This window comes from Lagopus muta, chromosome 2 (assembly GCF_023343835.1).
Source record: "Lagopus muta isolate bLagMut1 chromosome 2, bLagMut1 primary, whole genome shotgun sequence".
Taxonomy (NCBI): domain Eukaryota; kingdom Metazoa; phylum Chordata; class Aves; order Galliformes; family Phasianidae; genus Lagopus; species Lagopus muta.
Window position 1 is genome coordinate 87,157,528 of NC_064434.1, and position 27,377 is coordinate 87,184,904.

At 39.5% G+C, this 27,377-nt stretch overlaps 1 long non-coding RNA gene across 1 annotated transcript in view; it reads right to left on the reverse strand.

Annotated features, from left to right (window-relative positions):
• Positions 1-1,345: 1,345 nt before the first annotated feature.
• LOC125689053 (uncharacterized) overlaps positions 1,346-27,377 on the reverse strand; it is a 32,592-nt gene continuing 6,560 nt past the window's right edge. The window contains exons 2-3 of the long non-coding RNA XR_007375003.1: positions 24,320-24,422; positions 1,346-2,790 (exon numbers count right to left, since the gene is read on the reverse strand). This is a non-coding gene — a long non-coding RNA (uncharacterized LOC125689053). The remainder of the gene's footprint in view (positions 2,791-24,319; positions 24,423-27,377) is intronic.

The window sequence follows — 27,377 nt, forward strand, 5'->3', positions numbered from 1 at the left end:
GCTCAATCACTGGTTCAGACCTTAGCCTAACAGTTCTATTACAGGATCTCACAGAACGGTTTGGAAGAGGTGACCATAAAGCCCACCCAGCCCCAATTCCCTCTTATGGGCAGGTCTGCCCACCCCCAGAGCCAGGGCCCCATCCAACCTGGCCCTGAGCACCTGCAGGGATGGGGCACCACAGCTGCTCTGGGCAGCTGTGCCAGGGCCTCACCACCCTCTGAGTAAAGAATTTCTCCCAAACATCTAACTTAAATCTCCACTCTTTTTGTTCAATGCCAAATGCCATTACTCCTTGTCCTATCACTGTTAGGTCATGTAAAAAACTGGTCCTCCTCCTGCTTATAAGTTCCTTTCAAGTACTGGATCTGTTTCATTTAAAACTGTAGTTTCTAGTGCATGAACTACTGCTGCTAGTCAACTATTGGGCAAATTCCTGTTTTGATGCTGACACGTTTTTCACAGCCAGCACTGTTGATTTATTTGTAGTGCTGTACATATGGCATCTCTCTTTATCTGATATGTCTATGCTCTCATTGGAACTACTAGCAAAAACACCTGTGCATCATTTTTTCCTACAATTGCACTGTGCTTCATTTCAGCAGTTTGCTCATTGCTTTTGTCTCATGATGAAGCCACTTTTGGCAACTAGTATTTACTGCAAGTTTACACCAGCTATTCCCAATCTCTAATGCATCTGAAGACCACTGTCAGTAACCTGAATATGATGACTTTAATCCTAACCATACTACCAAGAGACAGCTCTTGATCATATAAATACCCAGCTTTCCAGTGCAATAGTTGCCATGAACACACAATGACTTTTGAAAATACCTGATAGAGTAAAATTTTGCTCTAAATAATAGAGAATGCATTCTCATAATCATCATAATGTGCTTCGGGCTCCAAAAAGCCAGAATCTGTCCCTTGAATCTAGCCTTTGAATTAATATCTGTAACTTTTACCAGAAAAACTCCTGAAATATTTGCAGTAGCCACTTTTGCACATTTAGCTATTAAAATCCATGACAAAAAAATACATCCAAGTTGCACCAAATGTTTCCGCAACATGTAACAGGCATTCCTGAAAGAGAGCATCATCTTGATATGCACAGGTTTATAGAATTTTTTTCACTAATTCCGTGTTTCCACAACACTGAATATATTTTCTGGATGTCTGGAAGTCTTAAATAGACTTCGGAAATTATGTTGTTGCATGCACTATGTGGAAAAAAATAAACATCTGTGTCTTCATAGTTTTCCTTCAACAAAACCAAAACCAAACTGATTAGATTTATTAATAAATGCAATAAGGCATTTAATTCAGGTAACTCAATTTTCTACAGCAAGAATACCTTACACCTACAGCAAGCACTTTACACTACAATTGCAAATTGTAACGTAAGACACATCTATTCAATTATTATCAACTTGTCTATGGAAAACTCTTATTTATGTACACATGACAACTAGCTCACAGACAAATGCCAACAGAAGAGAATTATCTTGGTTTGTTTGGCAGGGTCGAGTGTTCTTTTTGTAATAATGGCTTTCCTCATATTAATAAAACAGAACTTTCCTGGCAACTCATATGCCTATAATTCATCAGACCTGCAGCCTGGTAATCTTTAATGGTTATCCAGGGGTTGAAATTAAAGGAAAATGATTTCTGCGCCATTGAAACAACACAAATTTGTGGTCTGTGCTACAGCTTTCTTGGAAACACTCCAAAAACTAGACAAACATTAATTACACTTCATTTTGCTAACTAGAGTTAATAGCTGAGAGGTGCCTGGAACAATTAGCTAAATTCAAAATCATTTAGGACAGCAAACTCAAAGTTGTTTGATCCTAGGATAAACATTAGTTTGTGATGTCGTATATGCCAAACAAACCACAATTGAGAAATATGTCACTGTTTATTTCTTTATTTATTTATTAATTTACTGCAACACAACAGCTTCTTTGGAAACTGCAATGCTGAGCGTGATGTTATGTTTCTCAGACCGAGGAAGCATTCTGATTGACTGATGATCATTTTAATACGGAGCTTTAATCTAGTTTAACCGCAGGGCTCAGCCAAAGCAGATGTTTAGTGTGTTTCTGAACTGACAGCCCTATCTCAGCAAAAGCATATACACTTCTGCTCTACCTCTAGGATCCCCACAAACAGCAGTTTAGGACAAGCAACCCAAGCTGCGGCTAGGACATGGCTGCACTCTTAACAGCAATTAAATACAGTTCCTGATCAGGCCTTTCAAAATCCCCAACTCAGGCATTTTGTTATGAACAAACATCTGTCCATGTCTCAATAACAAAGAAAGATAAAGTGTTTTTGACAGATCTTTGCCCCCTGGTCATACTTTGCTTTTCACTAGTGTCTTTCATTTACTCCTCTTTGAAGACTATTTGCATAGGCCTTTTACAGGATGTCAAAAGCAGATTCACTGATAATGGAGGAAAGTGCTCCCCTACTTTGAATACAGCTTTTAGAGCACGGTGGGAAAACTGGAAACCTATAACACACAAGTATACATACTCCATTACAACAGACCAAAGCTGATAAACTGCCATCTCTCCACTCTCAGTTCTTTCACCACAAGCTTTCTTTCCTCGTTGATCATAGGAAATAGTTTGGAACTTGAAACTTCACCTTGCACTACATCGTCTGAACCAAGAAAAGCAAGGGACTGCTCAACTTCTGATTTTCTTCCACTGATACAGCAGTGATGTAAAGGCTGACACTCCATCTTTTGCTTGTAAGCTGTACAGGAACAATGCGAGTTCAGTACTGTTAAAAAGAAGAGTGACGTCAAGCACATAATTGGTTCTTTAACAGTGTGAGACAGTATATAAAAACAACATGCTGAAATCAATTCCAAAATTAATTTGGGATACTATTCTAAAATAGCTCCTGCAAAACACCTTACAATTTTACTTCCTTCTGACATAAAGAGGAACTGAGGGAATATATCAGTTTGCACCTTCCAGAAGACTCTACAAGGAGTAGGCTTAATTTATAGTGATGTCGTTCGAGGTCACAAAGAACTTGTTAAATAGACAGGGAGGGATCCTGACATACACAATAATGGGGAAGCAATATGGATACTGTGCTATAGTCTCCTTCATGCATTCTGTATGCAGAGCAGGAGCAGGGAGAATCCGTTTGAGATTGTTATTCTTTTCCTATTAGAGCCTTAATCACATTCCAGCAACCATCCTCCTGGCTCTTGGAAGTGTTTGAGAGGAAAAAAAACAAACAAGACATTGGCACAAAAAATTCTGGAGTAATTTGTAGACAGAACCCAGCCGGAGTAAATTGATTGTCTTATTTAGCCCCTAAAAATGAATAATTTCTTTGCTGAAAGAGCCCCAATGGTTGCTCTCTTAACATGTATCTACAGACATATCCAGAAAAAAAGACTTTTTATGCAAAAAAAAAAAAACCCACTGCATATGTTTCATATCTTTTGCCTTTAAGCTACACCACATTTTGCTTTTCTCTTTAAGAAGTAAAGCAAATACATAGATTGCTCTGAAAGTAATGCCTCCTTTTTATTTCCATGGGAACTACAGAAGATGCAAAAAGCACAATAGCACTGTTTAATAGAGGAAATTCTCAGCTACAAAACACAATTTTTCAGCGACCTCACTACCATAACTGCATTTTCACCAGCGATAAACAACAACCTTCATGACGCTCTCGGAAAAATCTATACCAATGGAGGTGAACCACTGTTGCTGTCACCGCTGGTGAAACACACCAGCAAGCTCACATCCACTGTTTGGGCTCCAGAATCATTCAGCAAGCATTGATAAAAATCAGCGGGTGCCATTTTTCCAATATGGAGGAATTGAATTCCACACTCCTCTACATCTGTACTTCTTCTTCTATATCTGTAACACAGCAACAACACGTAATGGAATATTGGTGGGAAGGTTAAGCCTCTACTGCCATAACATCAACATTCGTCTCTGAAGTCGTAGGCCAAAATAATAAAACAGGAAGCATTACTTTTGGAGCAGCCTTCATATTTTGCAGCATCAGAAAGGCTAAAAGTTGTAATCAAACCCATCTGTGAGATGTAATTCTTGGAAGGTAAAGAAATTCCTCTTAAAACAGCAAATGAATGGTTTTCCTTGCATGCTTTTTTCCCAAGAGAAGTGATAACAAAACACTTGCACTGGCATGATGCTGAGATTTCTTTCCTGGGATCTGTGAACAATACATTATAAGAAGTTATCCACGTGTACTGCAAATGCAGCCTGTTTTTATCACTAAGCTACTACCAAAACATGAATGATAAGCCAGCTTCTTCCATGTATTCCTGACATCTCTCTTTAGAAAAATCAAATTTCCTTAACAATGAAAACTGATATTTTAACCAGAGGTGATTTAGCCTTTGGGAATCGTAGCAACATCCAACTATCTGTAATATTACACTGCTCTGTGGGTTGACAGCTCATATTGGAGCTCCAAGTGACTGAAAATAAAATAACCTCCAAAAGTTCCCCAGCCATAAACAGAAAGAAAGAAAAAAAAGCCACCTATCTACATAGGCTGAGGACTATCATTTCCCAATTGAGTAATGATCAGTTTAGCTTCAGAGGTTTAACTAGTCCTGCACAGATGTCCACTCACACAGCTAAATAACATAAAAGCTCATACAGTAGCAAAGCAATTTAGTTCCACATCTTGAAATTATTATTTTCACTGAGCTGGACCAAGAGACCATGGATGTTACTCTATAATAGGGATGGAGTACACTTCTGTCAAGTTGTGAAGTTGTGACATTTGTCTTTTGCATATAGTGCAACAAAGAATATAGATAGCTGAGCAGGTTCCAGACAAGCTAACAGGAACAGAACAGAGGAACAGAAGTAGTTTAGACAAACCATGGAGCCCTGGATATGCTAATAGACCTTTATGTTCTGCCAAGAATCTAACTGAGCCTTGGGAGGGCTGACTGTGATACATCAGGAGGTGCATTAAAGCTGGTTCTGCTATATCCAGTTTACACTTTCACATGCAACATTCCTTATCACTTTACAACTCTCTGACATTGAACTGATGGGCACCAGCTGAGAGCTTCAAGTCTTGCTTCCCAAGAAGGCAAAAGGAATTTCTGCATCTTCAACTCATATTTTATAGTTTTCAAACCATCACTAGAGGTAAACGTGTTCCTTGAGAGATGAGAAGCTTTTCAGTGTAACCCCTTTCATATCCTCAGGTATCAAGGGCAGGAACACACCTTTGATCACCACATACAAAACAGCTGACAGCGAGTGTTATTTCCTGTCTGGAAACACAGAGGCTATCACATTAGTTACTAAAAGTTTTAAAGAAGAGAAATTGCAGCCAGACATCAATATGCTCTAAAGAGGATTTCAGGTAACCAGAAACCCACCTTCACCATCACTGATGTACATACATGTATTAATGCATGGAACTGGAATATAAAAGCTTCAATACAAATGCTCTTATAAGCTGTTGCAAACCGAATTAAAATGCAGGCCATGTCAGAATACTGTCCCAGAAAGCGAAATATATTCTTGAAAGAAAAACAGTCTGCCCAGTATGCCTAGAAAGAACCCCCAGACCTGCTGCTATCTGTTGTGGATGATCATTGCTATCATGCCAGAACAGGTGGCTTTTGCCCCATTACCAACAAAAAACCCAGAAACTCCACACTTCCTATTGTCATGGCAATGTCACTGTGGACAGAGAAAGCCCAAATGAATAAATTCTACTTGGTGAATGAATGGGGATGAATAGTACCTTGCTCCATCAAAGTCTTCTTTTCCCAAAAGTGATGGCCTTTTAAAATTTTCTACTCATCTCAGACTTGCCATCTGCTTGAATGAATTAGTCTTTTAAAATAATATGTTGACTCATCTACATCAGCAACATTTATTTCATTAATGGGAAGAATTAGTTCTTTGTAGAAAGTCAAAGAATGTAGAGCCAAAATATACTGCACTTTCTCCTAAGTGACCTGGAGACCCTTGGACAAACTCCTGGGGTGCCATTTAAAATGAATAGTTACACAGCAAAAAAATAGCATTTTAATGTTTATTTAACATAGATATCTTTTAAAAAAAAGGGGGCTTTCGACATTTTTAAACATCTGGTTGCCTTATATTTTAGTTTGTTTCTTCAGCGGTACAAGCAGAACGTCTTCAATTTAGAAAATACGAGTCTCTGTTTTTATCCACATGGATGCTCTCAGGTTACAAGCAGTGCATAAGAGGATCAGCTATGCTTAAATACCTTTTAAAATTATTTTAGGATTGACATTAAATTTTAGAGGGCTGGCTTCTACTGTCAGTTACAGTAGTGAGATCACTGAACATAGTCGGGAGATATAGCTACGTACCCCATACTAGTCATTATGGATACTTCTGCACTTCAGGCACGAAAGTATTGTACAAGCCAAAGCACAATGAATTTAAACTGCTAATTAACAGAATTCATTTGCTCTTGTAAGCAGTTAAGATTTTTACCCAGGCACTACTGCAGTGGAGAAGTTACACAGCCGCAAGCCTCCCAAAAAAACCACACAAACACACACACAAATACATACATATTGTCTAATGAATGTGGATGTGGCTTCACCTTCTATTCACTGGGTCTTGGTTTGGCTTTTTGCCTAAGTAAAAAATCTTGACAAAAGTCTTTTACCCTTGCAAACAAACTGTAGCCTTGAAATACTCCCATCTGCCTCCTTGCTCTGTTTGGCTCCCGGGCATCAGAATTGAAGCAAGTATAGAAAGACCTCATAGCATCCCTGGAATTACATTCTTTTTTTGTTTTGTTTTGTTATCCTCTTTCCTAACAGACACGCAAAGTTAGCTTGCTTTTCTTATTAAGAGCTCAGCTCCCTATCCGTGATAGTAATTACTTTTCCAATCCTAGATAATTTTTTTCCACCTGCTCATCCAGTGCTGTATCCATTCTCCTCAAAACAGCCTAAAAGCTCCCATTAAATTGGATAACTACCACAAACTTCAAAATTCTTAGGATCACTGATTTCTAGCATTAAGAAGTCTTCCACACAAAGGTCTAAATATAGACCCTAGTGCTTGCACTGGACAGTGATAAAATGTCTGTTCTTCCAAAAGCATCTTATCAAACAATCCCACCTGGCCAGCAAAAAGGTCCTCCCAGCATAAAGCTTAATTACATCAGGCTATTATTCTAATAACTTCATATTTATGTCCAAACAAAGAGGAAAAGGGTCAAAACTTAGCACTGTGCTAACAATTAGCCTGGCGGCTTTCCTGAAAACAGAAAGCAAAAATATGTTTCTACCCTTGAGATGACAATAACCCTTTCAGAGCTTTTGCACAATGCTTTAAATCCTTGCAACACGGAGTGATTTTGTCTCCTACTAATTGCCTCAACCTCATCTATTACAGAAGACTATGAGCAGCTTGTGAGCACATTTAGCTTTATCTACAAAAGGTGAAATTGGATCTAGTTGTCTGACAAGCGCAGTTTTAAATGAAACCATCTTCATTGGCAACAGTTACTCTATGGCCTTTGCCTAGCTGTATGTGTAAGATTTCTTTATTTTTGTGCAGAATCAGTGTCACATTAACCTGAGTACAATTTAACAGATTACTTTGTTCATTCTCTTTAAACATAACCTTCCAGAGCTTTTTTTTTCTTTTTTCTTGGAACTACCGCGTTGTTTCAGAACTAATATTTACACTGAATTCCAATAAGATAATTAAAATGAAGTTAAAAATCCATGTCACCCAAAATCCCGAGATCCAGATTTGCTAGTATTCATTATTTTGTGTCTCTCTTTTATAAATTTGCATGAAAAAACTGTCTCCAGTAGTCCATTCTTACCAGGGAGTGTGACACTTCATAGTCAGCAATACAAGAGGTGCAGAACCATCTGCTTTCTGATTCAGAGCTAATAGTTCAGCTATCATTTTTTGGAAAGATATCTTGTGTTAAATTATTTTCAAGGCCTTAAACAACTCATATTACCATGGTGAGCTTAAAATCTTTTTTTTTCCTTTGTTGTGAAAATGAATAGTCTCTTTGGTGCAGTTACATAGAATGCTGCAATAAGTTAATGATATCCTTCATGGCAACTCAGCATACAATGTAATAAATGACTTTTATGGCTGGTTACATAGTAAGGCAAGGCTGGGGTGTTTAATAACCACAAAAAACTGTTTATTGCACATGAAGTCCATTGCCACTGACACTCTATTTTCATAGCAGAAAACATGAGGGTTTTTGTTGTTGTTGTTGTTGTTAAGAAGGTGCTGCAGATTGCACCATGCAGCAATCCAGCCTTGAGATGTACTAAACGAAAAAGGTTGGGAATTTGTGCCATTCTGACACCGCTGCCCATGACAGGCTGTGACCCCAGCTGCATCTTCAAGTTTAAAAAGTTCTGTTAGTAAAACACCAATTCATAAGATGGCTCAGAAGTATTGTGGGATATATAACCACACGTAACTTAAAATTTATATATAAACTGGGTGTAGTAAGCTATAAAGGGACACATTTAAAAAATTTTTCTTTGTATTTCTTCCTCAATGCGACTAGCATCTGTTGGTCATTTTGTCCACAAGCCCACAGAGGTTCAGAATATGAAAGAGGTAATGAACTGCTAGCATGGTTTTGCTTTGCAAGACCATTTCTTTGAATTTTTGGCCATAATCGTAGCAGCCTTTGACCAGTCACAAGATAATAAACAATAATAGGACCCTTTTTGCTCCCTGTCTAATCCTACAAGTGGCAGAACCATGTCCTCAAGCCCATCCTCACCCACGAGCAGAGAGGCAAACACTGCCCCAACCAGAATCTGCTTAGAGATGACCTCTGCTTTAGGGCCTGTTATCATCTCAGCTGAAGTAACAAAACCCAGGTGCTCCACAGGGAAGCTGTTTGTCACCCTTCCTGAGAGCTTGGCAGGTCTGAAAGTGAGGAGAGATATGAAACCTCGTGCAGACATAACTAATACATTTCATTCCCTAGAAAATGAAACTGCTCTTGGAGTTTCCCTAAGTGATGGTTGTAACAGGAGACACAGAGCTGTCAGCACCCGTGCGGGAGCACCATCTGATGGAAACTGGGAACCTTTGCATAATGCAAACTCAGTCCGCAGAGGACAAATGGGATAGCCTCCTTACAGTAAAAGCTTTTTCCTCAAATCACTGCTTTTTATGGGTGCTCCACTGCCTCTAAGTAACACTGAAAGAAAGAAACAGTATTGTTCAGCTGTGCCAACTAACTCCATCATCCATCTACGTGTCTTGATAAAGAGTAGTTAAACAATCTGAAGAGAAAATTCTCTTTTACAAAACTATTCCTCCATCAAAAATATACAATTCTTCCAGCTTTCATTTAATATTTTAACCCACCGCAGTGTGAAGGCTCCTCCTTTATGTACACAAGGAAGGTGCTTCAATGCATTGGAATCCCAAAGCAAGTTATCAAGGTCCTTCCTATCCCTCCTACCTTTGCCTCCACCACACATTTTAGAGCTGTTGACACAACTCCTTGTGTGGTCTTGAAATCGAGGCTGTTCAACAGCAGCCAAAAGAGAGGGAAAAATCTGCTTTTTTATTTATATAAATCTGGCTAAGAGTTTTTATTTATTTAGAATGGAGTTTAAACTGTGCTTGACTCTAAATAAATAAAACACATTATTTTCCCTCCCTACTGGTTGCCACCAAGCCGTGTGAATTTCAGAGACCACACAGATAGCAGTGGCTGTGTGGTAGGATGGAGAGTGAGGCAAAGGGAGCAGCAGTGCAGAGGTTGGGGCTGAGAGCCCCACAGGTGAAGGAAGCGTTATGAAAGGCACATTATAAGAGTATGGATAAGCCTCATTCTTAAAACAACATCAGTTCATTGGACATTGTGCTGATGCTGATCGTCCATCCCTGTCTTCTACAGGACAGAACTGTACAGCACTGACTCCTATCCATCACAGTGACAACTCTGAATAACAGAAACCCATTGGGAGTGCAGTGCAGGGGGACAGGCAGGAGGAATGGCAGGACAGCACAGACAGGACATTATTTTTCCTTTCAGTTTCCAGCTAAGTGGAGGGAAAGGGAAGTAGATATTTTCAAGATTTTTTTTCCAGGCTGGCCATTACTGAGGACAAACCAGCTTCTGTCAGATCCTTGAAAAAATAAATCATAAGGCAAATCTTACAAAGATTAATATTCTGGGACAAGGGATTGGATTTTTTTCCCCCTTCTTGTCAATCACAGGCAACATTGCTGTAACACAGCTTATTTTCAACCTTTAAGTCACAAAGTCAATGGACCAAATGCAATTCATCTTTGGAGTAGCGCCTGGAAAGAGTTTAAATGGAAGCAAGGTCAGGTGAAAGACAGATGAATACTGCACAAAGCACTTCTTCATTCCCTGCTTCAAGTGTGAGTTTGATCTCATTCAGTGATCAGTAATAACACTGACTCTAAGTTACATCCCACACCTCGTTTCTTCACATGGTCAGTAAATGAACAACTACAGACAAGGCTGTATCTGATATTTTGGAAACTCCAGCTTCCCAAGTTGTCCATTCACTAGGCAAGGAACCTGCTGAAGCTCTCAGTGTTTGTCCTTTCAGCATCCAGCTAAAACCAAATGTATTTGCTGTTCCTACATTATCTGCTTATAGTGAATGCCATACAAACCCAATAAATTATGGAAAGGTTCCATTTCAAAAATTCAAATAAATGAAAGGATCCATCTGACACTCTGATTGTCCTTGAACTTCTGCACCTCTGATTCGAGTTTTCATTTCTCCCATCACTCCAACACTTCTCCATTTAAAAGACAGTACAGAGAAAACCCAAAACCCATCTTTTTGGTAGGCATCTTATCGTCATTGGCCAAGGACTCCACCACGCCATGTTTTGCTCCACATATTGTTTAGTGGTTTGCCACTTCTTAAATGGAAGAACAGCTAATTGCAAAATCATTTCTCCATAGGTCTTCATTTGATCCACAAGGTTTATTCTTGATCTCAGTGGTCTAACAGAGGGACCTCCTTTTCCTCCAAATCTGTAGATATATTCACCTACACTAACCTGAAAACATTACTGTTGGAGTCAGAAGAGCAATACATTATTTCTTATGGAATGTCTACAGAGACTAATTGAAAAGGCTGGAATTTGACAGTTTAGGCAAAAATTCAGTGGAAAATATTTTTATGGTGCAGACCTGTGTAAATTCATGATTAAAGTAACCTATTTTATACATTCCAATACAGCAGCATCTGCTGTCCTGGTGTATGAACTTGCATATGTCTTTTTCCTGGGATGAACATCAAAGATCAGCAGGACTCAGGTGGAATTAACACCAGCTACTAAAATTTTCTCTATTGAGGAAGGAAGAGGGATCAGTGAACATGTGAAAGAGAAGAAAACATGAAGACTGGCAAAGCAGAAATGGTCAAAGAAGAGTAGGAAACATACTGGTAGATCAAACCAACTGAAGATCCTACATTTTTCTCCAAATAAGGCAGATATTCAGAGCCCATAGCTTGTGAGGCACTTATCCAAAATCAAAGCGAGACACACAAAACTCTACCACAAGAAAGACTGACTGAAAGAAAGAAAAACAGCCATATCTCAACAGAGCAGCAACTTGGCTCAGAATCTGCTGTTGAAGGAAAGGTCAGCAGACAGTCCTTATTCAGCAATGACTGCCAAATACGAGGAGACATAAGCAATGGGCAGATAAAGATGAGGAGATGTGAAAAAATGATTAGAGCAGCAGTAAACCCTTCCCTGCGGGAAGGGCACTGGGCAAAGCAGATACCTCCCTGTGTTCCCAAGGATATTTAAAACCAGAAGCAATTCCAAGAGGAGACTGGTAACCCTGTCTGGATTCAGAACCTCTTTACAAACTCATCCTGTTCGAATAATGATGCGGCAGAAATAGATTTCCACAAAAAGCCACTTGGCTTTTTAGGCTGTCTTCTAGTGCCGTGCATGGTGAGTATGCTGTTTCATGCAGGCTGCAGAGAGATTATCAGACTCCCATACAGATTTAGGATCACTGACCTTCAGTTAACATACTTGGCACATTTCCACCAAATCTGTTCAATGTGAAAGCTTCCTATCCTTTTACTCATTTATTTTCCTACTTCTAACATCTGACATTCTACTCCAAAGATGCACCTTCTCAGCGATACTCCCTTTCCTCACCTCTCCCTCTTCTTGCACTTCTGGTGGAGTTAGCCTCCACACAGCCAAATGTAAGGTCAGACCAAAAACAACTGGTGCTCAGAACAGCTGCAAACATAATGCAGATATCCCTGTTAATCCTAGTCTGTAAGACCTTTGCCTGTCATAGCACAAGTCCTTACAGAGTGAAGATAGAATTCTTAGCACCAAGAACAAGAATGCAGATACCAATAAACTCAAAAAACAAATCAGGAACTCCCCATCTCCTCTACCTTGTGTCATCTCACTAGATATTACAGCAGCATCTCTCTGAACTACTCAGACACACTTCTGAAGAAATTTTCAATGTACTGTGCTCTAACGGGCTGGGTTGAGGACATGTGTTTTGGCCTATTTGTTCCTATTCTTTTTTTTTTTAATCTTTATTCTGATCTCTCGGTGGCAAAAATAGAAAAGACTTAAGTTTATAAAGCTCTAGAGAACCTATGAGAAGTCTCTTTATATTTGTGTGTGGTCTCGCAGTTTTATCCGTTGTCTGACATTTTAATTTCCTGTTCCCCTTTTTTGGTAGGATTCTGATTTCCTCTCAATCTTCCTCCTTTCTCTTTTACAAAAATGTGACAGGCATCTCCATTTCTACCATCTGTTTCCTATTCTCATTTATAAATACTGAAGCAAATAATTATTTGGGCAAACATGGATGGTATAGCCTGCCTCATCTTCTATCAACATGTAACTTCTACCATCCCTTCTCAGCCTTTCTACCTCTTAAAACTAGCTCCTTTGTATCATACTAGAAACTATAGTTCAACTTGTCAATGAAACTAGTTTTGACTGGCTTCATACTCTTATGTTAGTAACAGCCCATTCAGGGTATGCTGTGTCCCTGTGAAATGTTACATCAATAAAGCCTAGTTGCAGCTACTCTTTGGAAAATATCTTCTGGTGTTTACACAGTCCAAAACACAAAATTACTATCTGTGAGTAGAGTGACAAAACACCTATGCCGAGCAACAGAACTTCTGTCCCGAGTGAGCAACCACACATAGCGCTTTGCTAGCAGGGATGCAGTGCTGCTGGAAACAGAAAGATTGGGTCTACTGCAATTCCAAGTTGTTCAAATGGGTATCATCCAATCCCTCCCTATTTCTGTTTTATATGCCAGTGCAGCTCTCCATGGAAATGGCTTCTCTACGCATGAAATTCCTCCTGACTGCCCAGCTGCCATTTTCATGAGGCCAATACTGTCCTTTTCTGCTGCAGTTGCCTATGGTGTGCATCAGGATGATGCTAATCTGTGACAGAGCTGCTCAGTGTCTCTGTACAGCATGTAAGAAATCCTAACACAGCACTTAGAAGCATTCCTAACCCCTTTCTGTTTGCCTACCTTTCACAGCCAAAATACATTAGCATCAACCCGGAGCTAAGAAAGCCAGGAGTCAGGAGCTGAGGTGCCACAGCAGAACTTCACCTGCCACTCACAAGACAGAGATCTTTGTGTCCAAAGCAGAGAGGAACCACCTGGAACAGCCACAAGGAAGCTGGCACTGGCACTCTGCTCTCACCCTCTGTCCCCTGTGCTGGCTTTCCTCTCCTCAGACTGGTGGCTGTGACTCAGAATTCATCTACTGGAAGTTTTCCCAGATGAACACATGTAGCTTTCCCCCGAGGCTTAAAAAAAAAAAAAAAACAAAAAGAGTTTTCAGCCCGTTTTTCTGTATCACCACAGGCTTCCCTGGAGACATCTCTGAGGTAGATATATGGTGAGGTTACACATTCCTAGTCCTCACCGGGAACGGGATTGCAAAAGAACATTCCAATTATTTTAAGTTATGGAAAAAGTAATCAAATATTTCACTCACCGCTAAAATGTCATCCTTTTATGCTTTTCACAAAGAATTCTCTCATTATGTTAGATAGGCCTGGAGAGATTCCAGTCTCTGCGGGTTGCAAGCATTCCCCTGTTCTGTTCGGAAATCAAAAGCCTCAGTCTGCTTTTCAAGAAAGCCAAATCACTCGGTGCCCTGCTACTGACCCAAAACTTAACAGCAATACACCTGATTTCTCTTATAAACTGACTCGGCCCTTTCTTCAGACAGCTGCAAGCACAGTACTCTCCCACATGCTTTGATAAAACTAATAATTGCAGATGAAGAAAGTCCAGAACAATAGCCACATCAGCAATCACTTGAGGCAAATAAGTGAAAAATTTCAGTCACCAGTGCTGACTAAACAAGGCAGCAAGCCTATTAGTAGCCTGACTTTTAATTGACTAGATCTCTTTTTTTATTTTGTCAGAATACTGCACCAGTACAGCAGTGTTATATGAGTACTGCAGCCTCAGAAAGAAGGCTCAGAGATTGAGCAAAGCACACACAGAGAGCAACAGTGACTGCAAGCAGACATTTCTCACTCCAGGAGAAAAGTGAAGCCTGTTCCTGCCTCCTCCATATAATCATAATGCCTGGAAACTCACAGAACCAGAGGAACCAATGACAGGGCCCTGTACAGTACATAAATGCACTGTCCTAAACCTATATCCTACTGTTCTTAATTCTTGATTGCAACACTGCATGAGAAATCTAGTAGCACAGTAGAGGAAAAGACTGGGTAAGAAATGTCTATATTGAGAATGACACCATTTTTCAGCCACATTGTTTTAATTTGGACTTCTACATCACAGGATTTTACACAATAAAATGTATCACCTGAAAACATGCTGCAAAGTTTCCCACATGATTTTCATAACATATCTTTTTGCAAAATCTCAGAACTAGAAGAAAAAAGTCTATTGAAAGAACAAGTGTAACACATATTCCAGGTTACCTGAAGGATGATGGTAAGAAATGACACTAACTGAACGTCACATTTAAAAAAAAAAAAAAAAAAAAGGTTCTTTTGAAATGCCATAGATTTTTTTTTTTAACAGAAGGATGCAATGGGACAGTACACAGGTGCAAGTAGTAGCTTCTAGTGCAGACACTGTCCTAGTGCAGCCTAGTTCCAGTGAATCTGTGAGGATTACAAAAAGTATCAGATATTACATCTTATCCTGTAGACTCCACTCATATGAGCAAACCCCATTGCTCCGGCAGGTCTCACTCCTGTACTTGACTCACAGAACAAAAAGCGCATGGCTGAGAGCAGTTATTAACTCCCTATAGATCTGCCTTCAGTAGGGAGAAGGAGATGGAAGAAATTCTGAATTATTCACAATTTTCAGTTTAACTCTAATCCCTTAATTCTGCCGTTCTGAGGGTAGAGACTTTCACTTAATGGCAGTGCCAGAAATAACAAGCTAGAATTGCATGTTTATAAAATGGGGTCTTAGTTACTTATTAGGATCAACTGGGCTTGAATTAATGTTGGCTCACATTCAAGAGCACTGAGTGGACTCAATAAGCATCATAGGTTTAAAACTCGTTAATGGTTGTTTGTTGTGTGTATTTCATGCACTAGAAACATCCAGGCATGCTAGACCATATTGTTCTTATAAACATACGGACACTGAAAAATATGGCTAATATAGCATTACATTCTTTGGATTTGAAGCTCTACTTACACTGGTGATTGATGGATAAAGCCAATTCTGAAAGTAACAGGACACCTCTCACTCTCAAATTTAAGTTGGGCTATGGTTAATAACCACATTACAGCATTATCATCTGTGGCTTTGTCTCAGAAGGTAGGTGATAAAACAGAAAAAGGCAGAAGTAGTGTTTACGTAGAAGTGATGATGAAATATAAGCAGATGATCATCCAGACTGGGTACAAAGAGTTGCTGATACTGTAGGTGGCACAGGACTTCAAAAAAGCTTACTGCTGATGGACACTGAACACATGAAAATTACATTTTGAACCAAAGACAAATGCACACGAGATACTTGCTCCAGATGACTTATTAATGATCTGGAGCACAGGAGGGACAATTATTCCCACGTATTTAGATGCACACTGCACAGTGCTTCTACCAATACCATATTGTTTTCTCAGTTTTTTGTTTTGTTTTGTTTTTGACTGTGGGAAGACCAATGGCACTTAATTTTGCATAACAGCACTGCTATTTTCCTGAAGATTTAACCGCATGAGGAATATCCACTGTAGAGGACTATGTGTCAGGAATCACTGAACATAAAAATAAAGTAAGTCTGACCATGCTAGCTTTCTGTTTCAAATTAGGAACAAGCTTTTGAAACAAGTGTCCTCATCATCCCACTTACCACGCTTTGGTTTGCATTTCAAACACAGCCTTGAGGCTCACAGACTGGGTAGAAAAACTAAATGGTAATGTCCACCCCAGCAGCATACCCACTGCTCTCCAACCAGTTACAAATAGTCCAAGGTAAACCCCCAGAACTGTGCTTGTTGTGGACATCAGCACCTCAGTCCTAGTCATTTTGTTCTGGAGATCCACTGTTACTGCACTGCAGTCCTTGCTAACATCAATACGGCTAGGAGCAGCTGAATAAAACAGGAATGTGACTATGAACATTAATATTTAGAATGCTCCAAAGTGAAACAAAGTGTGGGAGCAGAGGCAGAGGAATCAAAATGCTACCTTTCAAGCAACTTATCTACTCCAAGGTAAGTCCCAGAGCTTTGACAGCTGAGCAAAGTACCTCCTGAGCTGATTATGTCTTTGCTGAAAGACAGCAGTCTGCCAAATCAGATTCAAAGAAAAAATAAAATAAAATGTTGCTTTCAGACAAAGGCTTAAGGCAAAATTTTTCTTCTGAAAATAAAAACAAAACAAACTTGCGGGTCTGACTGGAAATGATGGCAGTAACAATAACACGTGGCAATAATAATAAATATCACAGGATGTGTTTTGTCATCAAAACATTGAAAACTGACTGAAACGACCGACCTTGCCTGAACACAGTTTTTCTAATTAAAAAAAAAACAAATCCAAGAAAAAGAAATTCCTCTCTGTCATACATAACCACAAAGCTGTGGTGAGTCAAGTCCACATAGAGCCAGGTTTACCACAAACCAAGATGCATCTGCAATTGACATAATCCTTACAGCACTCCCTCAAGGACACAGCCCTGTCCTACATAATCTTGACTACATTTAACCAGAAGCAAGGGAAAGTCTGACCAGCGTGAACCCTACGGCCACAAGCTTCAGGGAAACAAACAAAGTCATCCGCCTCCCCTCCTGGTAAGAAGGAAAGCATGCTACTGAAGACAGTTTCATGCACAAGGGCTTTCAGCCAGCATCTCTGGTAGGAACATTATTGCAAGCAAACATCATCTGGGCCATGGGGAAGCACTCTCTCGCTCTCACATCCCTAGAGTAGAGAGCTCTGTAGCAACAGAGCACTAAGTTTGCCATGAGAGATTCAGCAGAGCTAAGACACTGAAACTCCCAAGCCAATTCCAGTAAAGCCTTCCATATTTCAATGGCACCAGGAAAGAGAAAGCAGGGGCTGAGTTTGAGTAGATCATTGCCCTGACCTATAAAAGCTGATTCTTGGATTGATCAAAAACTCTAGTGAAGTCTGAGTCCATTAAAGATTTTCAAAGGTAACCTGTGATTTTGGAGTCCTGGTCTGAATCACTCCACAGGCCTGAGAACTTGGTACTTTTGGAAAAAAAATGACTATTCAAGGCATCCCAAGGTCTCAGGCATGCTACTTGATAAACAAGTTATTCATGAAAGCTCACAAAAATAAGAAAAATCTGGTTATAAATAATAGATAAATTTATTCCTATACTACAGGAAACACTGATAGGTAATGAAAACCAGAAGTCATGTTATGGTCCTGTCCCAAACACAAGTAATTGTATTATAATTTGAAGGAGACATGATCCCTTTTTCTTTTTCAGCTCAAAGTGCTTTTTTACTTCAGCAGATCCACAGAGTCTTCTGAAGAAAAATTAATCTAATGTTTTGTTTCTCTAAATTATTCCCTTGTCTGCTAATGACAGCAGTTGCAGAAGAAAGGTGCTGAGAATGCTGAGGAAAATGGAAGAAATGTATGTAATTAAAGCATAATAGTTTCTGAACAAAAATATTTTAGCAGTGCAGGGCAAAGAAAGGCTGCTGAATTATCTGGAAGAAAAAAAAAAGTGATTGTTTTATGCTGCCAAAGGACATAAAGACATCCATTCAATTTCTCATCGATTAAAATTAATGGCAACTAAACCTAACTGCATTCAGAAAATTGCACAAAACATTAATACTGAACAAAGGCAAATTAGGCAAATTCCACTTTCATGAAAATCATGCAGAGAGATAAAGCCTTTTAGAATCGGAGTGGATGAGATATCCACTCCACAACATCTGAGCAAAGCAGCAGGCTTGTTGTGGTTAAAGAGTTGCAGAGAGGATTCATCAGACCTAGCATCATTTTGCAATCCCATACAACGTTGATTTCTTCATAAGCTCTTCTTCATTCTCCCGTCATTCTGGCAGTAATAAATCACAGCAGTTTAAAAGAAGGTCATGTACACATTTTCATATTTCATGCATGATCCCATTGCACAAGACAAATGATCTGGAATACTTTGCTTGAGAGTTGTAAAGTCATCAGTTCACTTCTGGATTTACTTTAATACATCTCCATGGAATACTTCCATCCTTTTCTCCTTCTGAAGGACTCCGTACACTCATTTGTTCCCTATTATCAGGACGGTCCAAAACTCATCCAAAATTTAACAGACCGCAAAACTCTCTTTCAGAGGCACAATACATGAGACCATGCAGTCCACCACTTTCCTGACTCCTACGTGGGTCTTCCAGCCTTCAGACACTTCTGCTCCTTGCACAGTCTGTGAGGTTATATGAGTACCCCAGAATAAGACAAAACACACACATCTGGCACCTGCATCTCATTGGGACCTCCGGTTTCTAGCACTGCTCCTGAAAAGCTTCCATCCAGCTGCTTCAGCATGTTACAGCCCACTGAATCCAGCCTTTAGCCACCTCCCCAGGGAATGACTGTGTCTTTTCCTCTGCTCACTCAGCAGTCTGCTCTGGTCCTTATTATTCATTTTATAAGCCCTGTGGAACCTAGAGCATGGGAGACATACTTAATCCCAAATGGCCAAGTTATGCATGGCAGGGTTAACATTGGACTAGAAATTAATAACTTTGGCTGAATCAGACTTGGTTCTCTATTAAATTGGCCTGATGCTTTTGCTACCCTAATATCCCAGGGAATCTCTATTCTGGCTTTTCCACAGACCGTGCTACACCAGGACTTTGTTTGGGAGAATTGTGTGTAGAATTGTGCATACAGTAAGAATGCCTGATACTGCAAGGTTCCTGGAGGGCGTCACCTCAGAACAAAGCCCAAGCACATGTATATCTGTCTTTTACTTCTTTTAGTTCATTTTTTTGTTCATTTTTTTTCTTTGCAACTCCATGTTTTCAAAGAGCTGGTCAAAGGATATTATCCCATATCTCTGCCATTTAAAATCTCCTACAGTTATTACTCGTTTAGTTTGGAAATTTATTTGCATTTATCAATATTGTGTGCAAGGATCAACTTATGGCTAATATAAAGTACAAAACAAATTGCTACGTATCAGGACACTTACTCTGTATGTGCACACATCTACCTACATTTTCATTACCTCTTTAGGCTACGTGATAACTAAACTGAAGACAGTATAGAATATGATCACTGGTACCCAGACCTTATTTTTGAACAGATTTGGATTTTGTGCCTCATGCTAGACCAAAAGACTTTACATACTACTTACTTGATCTGCAATGTTTATTGCGGTTGAAACTCTAACCCTTCCTCCAAGCAAAACTGTCAGGGTCCCTGCTAAAATCCCCAGATCTAACAACAGCTATCAATTAGGAAGAGACTGGGGGTCAAAGGATTGCTCCAGACCCCATTTTCATGCTCCAAAAAAACGCTGTTGTATAGTTCCTGCAGTAGCTGCCTGCCTTCTCATTGTTTCACATATGATAGAGAGCCCTCTCTGCTCCCACTCTCTCATGCCTCAAGCCAGGCAACAACTTGCAATAAAAAGCTGACGCCAAAAATTTGGATCACAACTGTGTATTGAACCACTCATCTGAAGCACTTACATCCTCAGCAACATATGGATCCAGCAGAAGATCTCAGAGAGGGAGAGGGGAGGAGAGAGAGATGAGAGCTTCTAGCTGAGAAGCACATGGGTTCTTGCGAGTAGCAGCACAGAGCTGCTGGAACTGATTTACCACTAAAGCTGTTAAGCAATAGCTGACTTTTCCCAATTATTGGTCTCGCAAACAATAATCGGGTCAAAATTAATAACGCGAACATAAAACTTCTCTTAAAGGAAAGGGAGTGCAGTCATGCAGAGGCAGGGGGAGCATGAAGGCGAAGAAGCAGAAGACTTACAGGAGCGTCCTGAAGGTGGGAAGTGTGTTTTGTATCAGGAATGGAACTGCAGGATGCCACGCAGCACACTTCCAGCTCACTCTCTCACCTCAGAAACAGGCAAATGCCACTGTAGTGACAGTGGGGAAGAGCTGGAAGCCAGAGCAGGGTATGGTGTCTGAGGTCGCATATGAGTAACAGAGACAGAGATTTAATGGCAGAGATTCAAATCTGAAATACATGATCTGGTTTTGTACAAGTTTTCCTACTCTACTCTCTGCTCGCAATTACAGACCAAAATTAACTACCTAATCTGCCATCCACACATTTAGTTTCTCGTATTTAACCACTGCACTGCAAACATCTACCTAACAGCCAAGTCTGCTTTAATAAATACAGCACCATTGAAAGTTAACAGATCAAGAAACAGGCATAAAGCTAAGAAATATCTTCAGAAGTGGATGGGGCAGGAGTTTTCCGATTTTGGGGTGAAAAGCTTATTTATCACAAACCAGATACAGAGGTTTTTTGTAGGGCTTTTTTTTTTTTTTTTTTAAAGTCTTGGTTTCGGTAACTGTAGCCAAACACAAGAGAAAACTGGAGCCTGAACACAAATGTCTGGCTCCTATCCTTTTCTTAGACCACCATGCTGGATTTCCAGCGCTGCTAACAGCACTTCCACTGAGAATTGGCAGATGGGCCCCTTGACAAAATATGAAGATATGTTGATGGGCTTTGAGTCGAAAACACTGAAGTACTCACTCAATTTAATAAGAAAAAGCATCTAAATCTTCTAAGTCAAAAGTTCTACTGGGAAATAAGCAATAGACATTTCTGTGTTCTGAATGTCAAGACTCCCATTCTCCTATAAATCGTGGGCAGGACTCAAATAAAGCGGGGAAGGGAGGGAGGGGGAATTCCCAGTGCAATCCTGAACACCACATGGTCCAGAGTTCTGGAAAAGGACAGTCCTGAGCAACTGCACTATCCATAGAGTTATTAGTCTTTTCATACACCCAGAGAGAAAACAAAGACCACCCCATGACTGGAAGTGATTTTGTTCAGCATAGTGGAAATTAATGTACAAATTAATGGAAGTCCTCGTACAGGAAGAATTTAGCTTCCTACACACTTGGCAGTATCACTGACTAGGAAATAATAATGCAGGCTGTTCTGAGATTGTACCACCCTTTCTAATAAATTTGTGCACAGAGGTGTTTCTTCCAATCCACAAAATCCTATACAATTTTGGACTATACTGACTGAGAAAGAAATGAGAACCACTGGCAAATAAAACACCAAGGTAAAAATACAACTTGCACCTTGAGAAGTTCCTAGACCACAGATTATCCGTTATTCCAGCAGTTTAACAACAAAACATCACCCTAATTACGCTCTGTTTTTATTCTCATCTCTGGATATCCACTCCATCCTGTACTAAAAAGGAGGGCGCTGTTATTTTTTTTTTAAGTATTTCTGGCATTTTGCCCCATATATATTAGGTTTTTTGTATATTTCATTGCTTTTTCTGCCATTAAAAAACTTCAGTCAGTAAATATGAATTCCACATTCTTTAGTTCTAAAAGCACGCAGGAAATTAGGCACTAAACTCTTTACTTAAGTAATAAACAATTCTTAATTGGAACAAATCCTAGTAAGATCTCCTGATGTGCTGAAAGACAAGATAGCAAGTACCAAGGCAGCCAGACCTCAGCTGATCTCAGGCAACAGGCTCTCACATAAGGCTTGTGGCCCCACAGTGTCACTTCCTGCTTGCCTTCATTTCACATTAGATCTGCAACCTCAAGCCAATTTCCATGACAACTCATGGCAGAACAAAATATAAGACTGAAATCACCATTCTCAGACTTCATCATCAGAAGTCCTTGGGCTATGAGCAGACAGAGTTGCATGACTCACAAATTTGTAAGGGCAATATGCGAAAGCAAAAGCATGGTGGTGTTTAGCAGTGCTCAAGGGACTAACAGGATGCAAAATACACTATGTAGATCCTCATCTGGATTTAGATTCTAGCTCAGCAATTGTTTGGTAACATTAAGAGTCAAGTGCCCTGACTCTCTTTCCACTCAGATTCAGAAAAGGAAGAATCTGAGCTCCACAGACATCACGTACAGTCCTATTCTCTGGCATACAGAGCTGGTAGCTCAAGGTCAGACCCAAACCACAGTGAGGTCCAAGTTAACTGATCTAAAGCTCAGCTAGCCTAATTATTTCTCTTACTTGCACCTCCAGTGGAAATCTTTCATTATCTGATGCCCTGTTTGAAAGGCTCTCTCCTGAAAGTGTGAGAGAGAGATGGTTTGTTTTTAGGCTTCAAACCTTTGAATGTTTTCACTTCCACTGATAATCCCATTTTATTACTCAGTTCCTCTTTCTCTCTGAGATAAAGCAGCATCAGATGGTGACATGCATTCAGTGAGACTTCTTGAAACATTCTTGGAATTAATGACATAAGACTGCATCTAAATAATGTTTTGCAAGTATTCGATTTTTTAAATGTACATCCAATATTCTCACTTTAAAAGAAAGACATAAACCCTCTTTGGACAGCAAAACAAATATTATATACAGAGATAAAAGAAGAGGAAAGATGCATATTTAGACAAAATAAAAACACTTAAAAGACAGTGAATATTTGAATCAGTTTTGTAGTTATATCTCAAGATGATGCTAAGCATTCAATCTGCAGAAAAGACCTCAAATAATCTTTGATCGTAAAATGTTCACTCTGTTATATTCCTCAAACAAATATAATTTCCATGGTTCAGCTCTCCTTGGACCTTGTGTATAGCAGCTAATAGTCTTTGAGATTTGCTATGTAAACACAGTTGCATACCTAGGTAAGTACATCTAGGAGGCATTCCTCCACGCTACTGGCACGGACATTCCTTCTAAGCTATTACCACTGAAAGATATATTTATCAATATCTTTCTCCCATTCACTGCTTAATCCCATTCGTTTCATTCGTAGGGGAAAAAAAAATGTTCCAAGAAGCTTAATGATGTACAGAGCACACTCTCCATGAGGCAGTATTTTAGAAAAACTGAGAGCAACGTGAAGATGTCTAAGATAAGCATTCCAAACTACAGAGCTACATTCACAGTGATGACAATCACTCCTTAAACTACAGCTTTTGCAGTTTCTCGTCTATAGGCATCATGTCTACACAGATCCACACATACAGGAAAACGGAAAGCTAGCCAAATTTAAAATATCTGGAAATCCTGCAAAATTACCAAATCCCACATAAGTTATAATTTCAAACAGGAACTAACTCCAATTGATTCCCTGTCAAAAATCTGGGAATGAGCCCAGTCTGAACTCTGCTACAGACATTTCATGTGATTGAGGAACATAACAGCCATCCCAACATTTTGAAGAGTTCCCAACAAGCAGCTGCTCCCATAGCGTGAAGCCAATGAGAGCAGTGTGCCTCTGCAGAACACTGAGAACAGGAGTTCAGAGTGAGCTGATGGTTCCCAAGTTCCTCTGAAAACAAAATGAACTATTCCAAATTTTCTGCTGTGTCAGGCAGCTCAAAAGGCACAAATGACTGCTGCTGTGATAACATAGTCATCACAATTTCATAAAAATTAAGGGTACATTTTAGAAAGGCATTCAGGAAGTAAATTTAAGATTTATTCTTCATAGTTTCAGGCAAAACCAAAGAGCGAGATCTTCCTTGCTGTGTGATTACCAACCCTCCTACAGACTGAAGGAACTACTGTAGGCTCCTAACAGTGGCATTTAAGTTGCTGTTTGAATGCAGGTGAGAGGAATAAGGGGCACCATACTCACCTATCTCAGAATGAAGGGCACTGCCGCTTCTAACTTGTCACCCAACTATTGATCTGCAGAATCGCCAGAGGAAGTTTGGCTAAAGCAATGGCTTTTCATGAATCTGGAAGGACAACAGAACATAGACCCCTGTTTTCACCACACACTGCACTTATTGAGTATAAGATCACTGCCATCCCTGATACAGTCTCAAAAGAACAGAAATACAACAAACTGGAGAACACCAGGGAAGGTATTGTGGCTGCTTCATATTTAACACTAGAGTACAAATTTGAACCAGTGATAATCACAGCAGATAACGAAGGTAAATGTAGACAGATTGACAAAGTGGATGAAAATCTTTACTTCGTTTCTAGCTCAGATATGGATTTCTTATGTTAACTACTAATAGTAAAATCTTGCAGCAAAAAAATCAGCTAGTACCTTGCTTTTGACATCAGGAAGGCAATGATACCATCTTTGGTGCTTCAGAATTATTTTCTACAGAATATAGATTATAAACTTCTCCCTGTTTCCCAAAGATCTCCCACAGATAAACATCAAACATACAGATGCTGTAGTTATAAGGTCAGACAAGGAAAATGTAACTATACTCATTTTACAAAGATAGTACTGAATGAAATGAGCACATGCCTCATATAGTATTAATGAGCTTCCTTTTCTTTTTATTGTTTTCTTCCTAAAGAATAGTAATTTTGTTTAGTGTTTTCTTCATCTGACAAGACAAAATATCATAAGATGCAACGTCAGGTGGAAATAGTCATGTTTTCCAGCTAAATCTTCCCCAAAAGGCAGCAACTAGTAACTGGAATGTATAGCATCTGAAACGGTAATGGTGCATACAGTGTTTAATTGTGCATATGTGATACACACTATTTAGCCTTTTCTTTCTTTAATGCAGCACAGAGAAATTCCCAGGAGACTGAGGAGAGTCATATCCATGGCTGAATGAGAAAAGAGCATTAAAATTATCATTATAGGCCTTCCTCCCTTTGACTTAGCTGGGCGATCCTTAGAAGATTTAGAGTTCAGGTTCAGTTCAGATAAACATCCAAAAGTTCACAGGTTTACCCAAACTATCTGAATCTCTAGAGCTCCAAAATGAGCTGGAAATCTCCAGAACTGCCTCTCTTGAGAGATTTCCTGCCTTTCACTTTGAGACAGAAATCAGAAGTGAAACAAACAAACAAAAAATAATAATAAAATCTAAAATGAATTAAGTATTTCAGAACCCAAGCACAATTTACTAAGTTACACTTAAAGTCAGAGTGTACCCAAATGGATTTCTTATTGTGTTTTGGTGAACTATTTCTTGCTATCAGCTTATAAGTCTGGATAAGAACATGTACACTTTTTCCTTCTCTCATTCAGTCTTTCTTATTCATTGTTATCAGACTCGTTGTACATCTACATGGCACAGTTCTGTCTTGCAGAGAATGTCTCTCCATCCAAACTATTTATTAAGGCTCAGACTTTGAAGCGAAGGGAAGAGACAGGGAGTAGAGTGAAGTAGTTTACAAAGTGCTGACATTCATAACAGATAGGCCTCTCATTGGTGTATGAGCTGCTGGTTTCCCTCTTTGACACTGATATGGAAAAAACATCAGCAACCACACTATCAGCAAGAACATGACCCTCTGATCAGCCTTTGTTCACTTTCCCAGAGCAGATTCCCATCTACCAATTTAACCGTGGCCATTCGTTTTCTCTGTTGTAAAAATGTGTTTTCAATCACCTTTGGGACTAAGACAGATGATCTGTGCTAAATGAAGAGCAGGTTGCCTTTTAGTACTGCCCATCATCCCCTCTGCTTGGAGAGGAGTGTGGGCACCCTGGCCATGAGCACTCTTCTCCCAGCACACCTCATGAAGCTCTCCCATAACAGCTTCCCCCATCCGCATTGTTCAATTTACACCAGGCTGACAAGCATTCTTTCATTTCTTATGCTAGCAAGCAGAAAAAAATGAGGATTCATAAATCTTAGCACTGTTGAAGGTCTGTGTAGTCCAGTCTAATAACAGCATACAAAAAGTAGTGTGCACAAAATAATTCTTTCTCTGCTATACTCATCCAGCTACAAGCAAGGTAGCAGCTTATAGACATCTTGAATGAGAAGTTGCATCTGCACCATGTTTAACAGCTACTTGTGAACTCATCCTCCTCGAACTCATCTAATCGTTTTCTGAACCTGCTTATGCTTTTGTCCAGGACAACATCTAGAAGCAATAAAATCCACGACTTCACCGTACATCCTTTTGCTTGTATAAAATCAGCTGGCTGAGAACTGAGTGTTCATAGTTCTTGTTGAGTGACAAATAGCATGTTGAGCAATCCATTCACAGTCTCTATCTTTCCTCATTCACCTTCACTATTTTCAGAGGTAATGATCATCTTTCACCTGCAGTCACTCTTTTCCAGTGTAGGGAGTCAAACAAGTTTTTTGTCACATAGAAAACATTCCACAGAATCCTAATGATCCATCTCTTCATGCTTTCTTACAACCTTTAGAATTTTTCAATAAAAAGGTTTCCAGAGTTGCACAAAGACAAGATGTGACTACACCATGGCATGATGCTCTGTACTTTGGCTTAAATCTATTCTCTTCCAACCTATTCCTGGTGTTCTACCTGAATGTTTTTTTAGGTGGCGTTGTTACAACAGGCCATGATGACACCTGATGTGCTTCTACGCACAGTGGGAATAGTGATTTTCTGCAAGTCATGGAATAGTTTCTTCACTCTTCTTTTACTGAAATTAGAAAATAACCTTAGAAAAGAGATTCGGTTATTTGCCATCATAATAGTGCCTAAAAATCCCCACGGTTGATTTGATTTTAGAGTTTCCTGAATAGTTTTGTATCATTAGCAAACCTTGTCTTTTCACTACTTATCCCATTTTTAGATCAGGAATAATTTAAATAACATAGAATGGATTTGTGACAGTAACTTTCCCCTCCTGTGATTACCTTTCCTTCTATTACATCATTGCAATATTCTCATTAAATAGGGAAGTGTTTTCTACATGATTTTCACCCATTTCTTGGAGGCTTGCCACATCT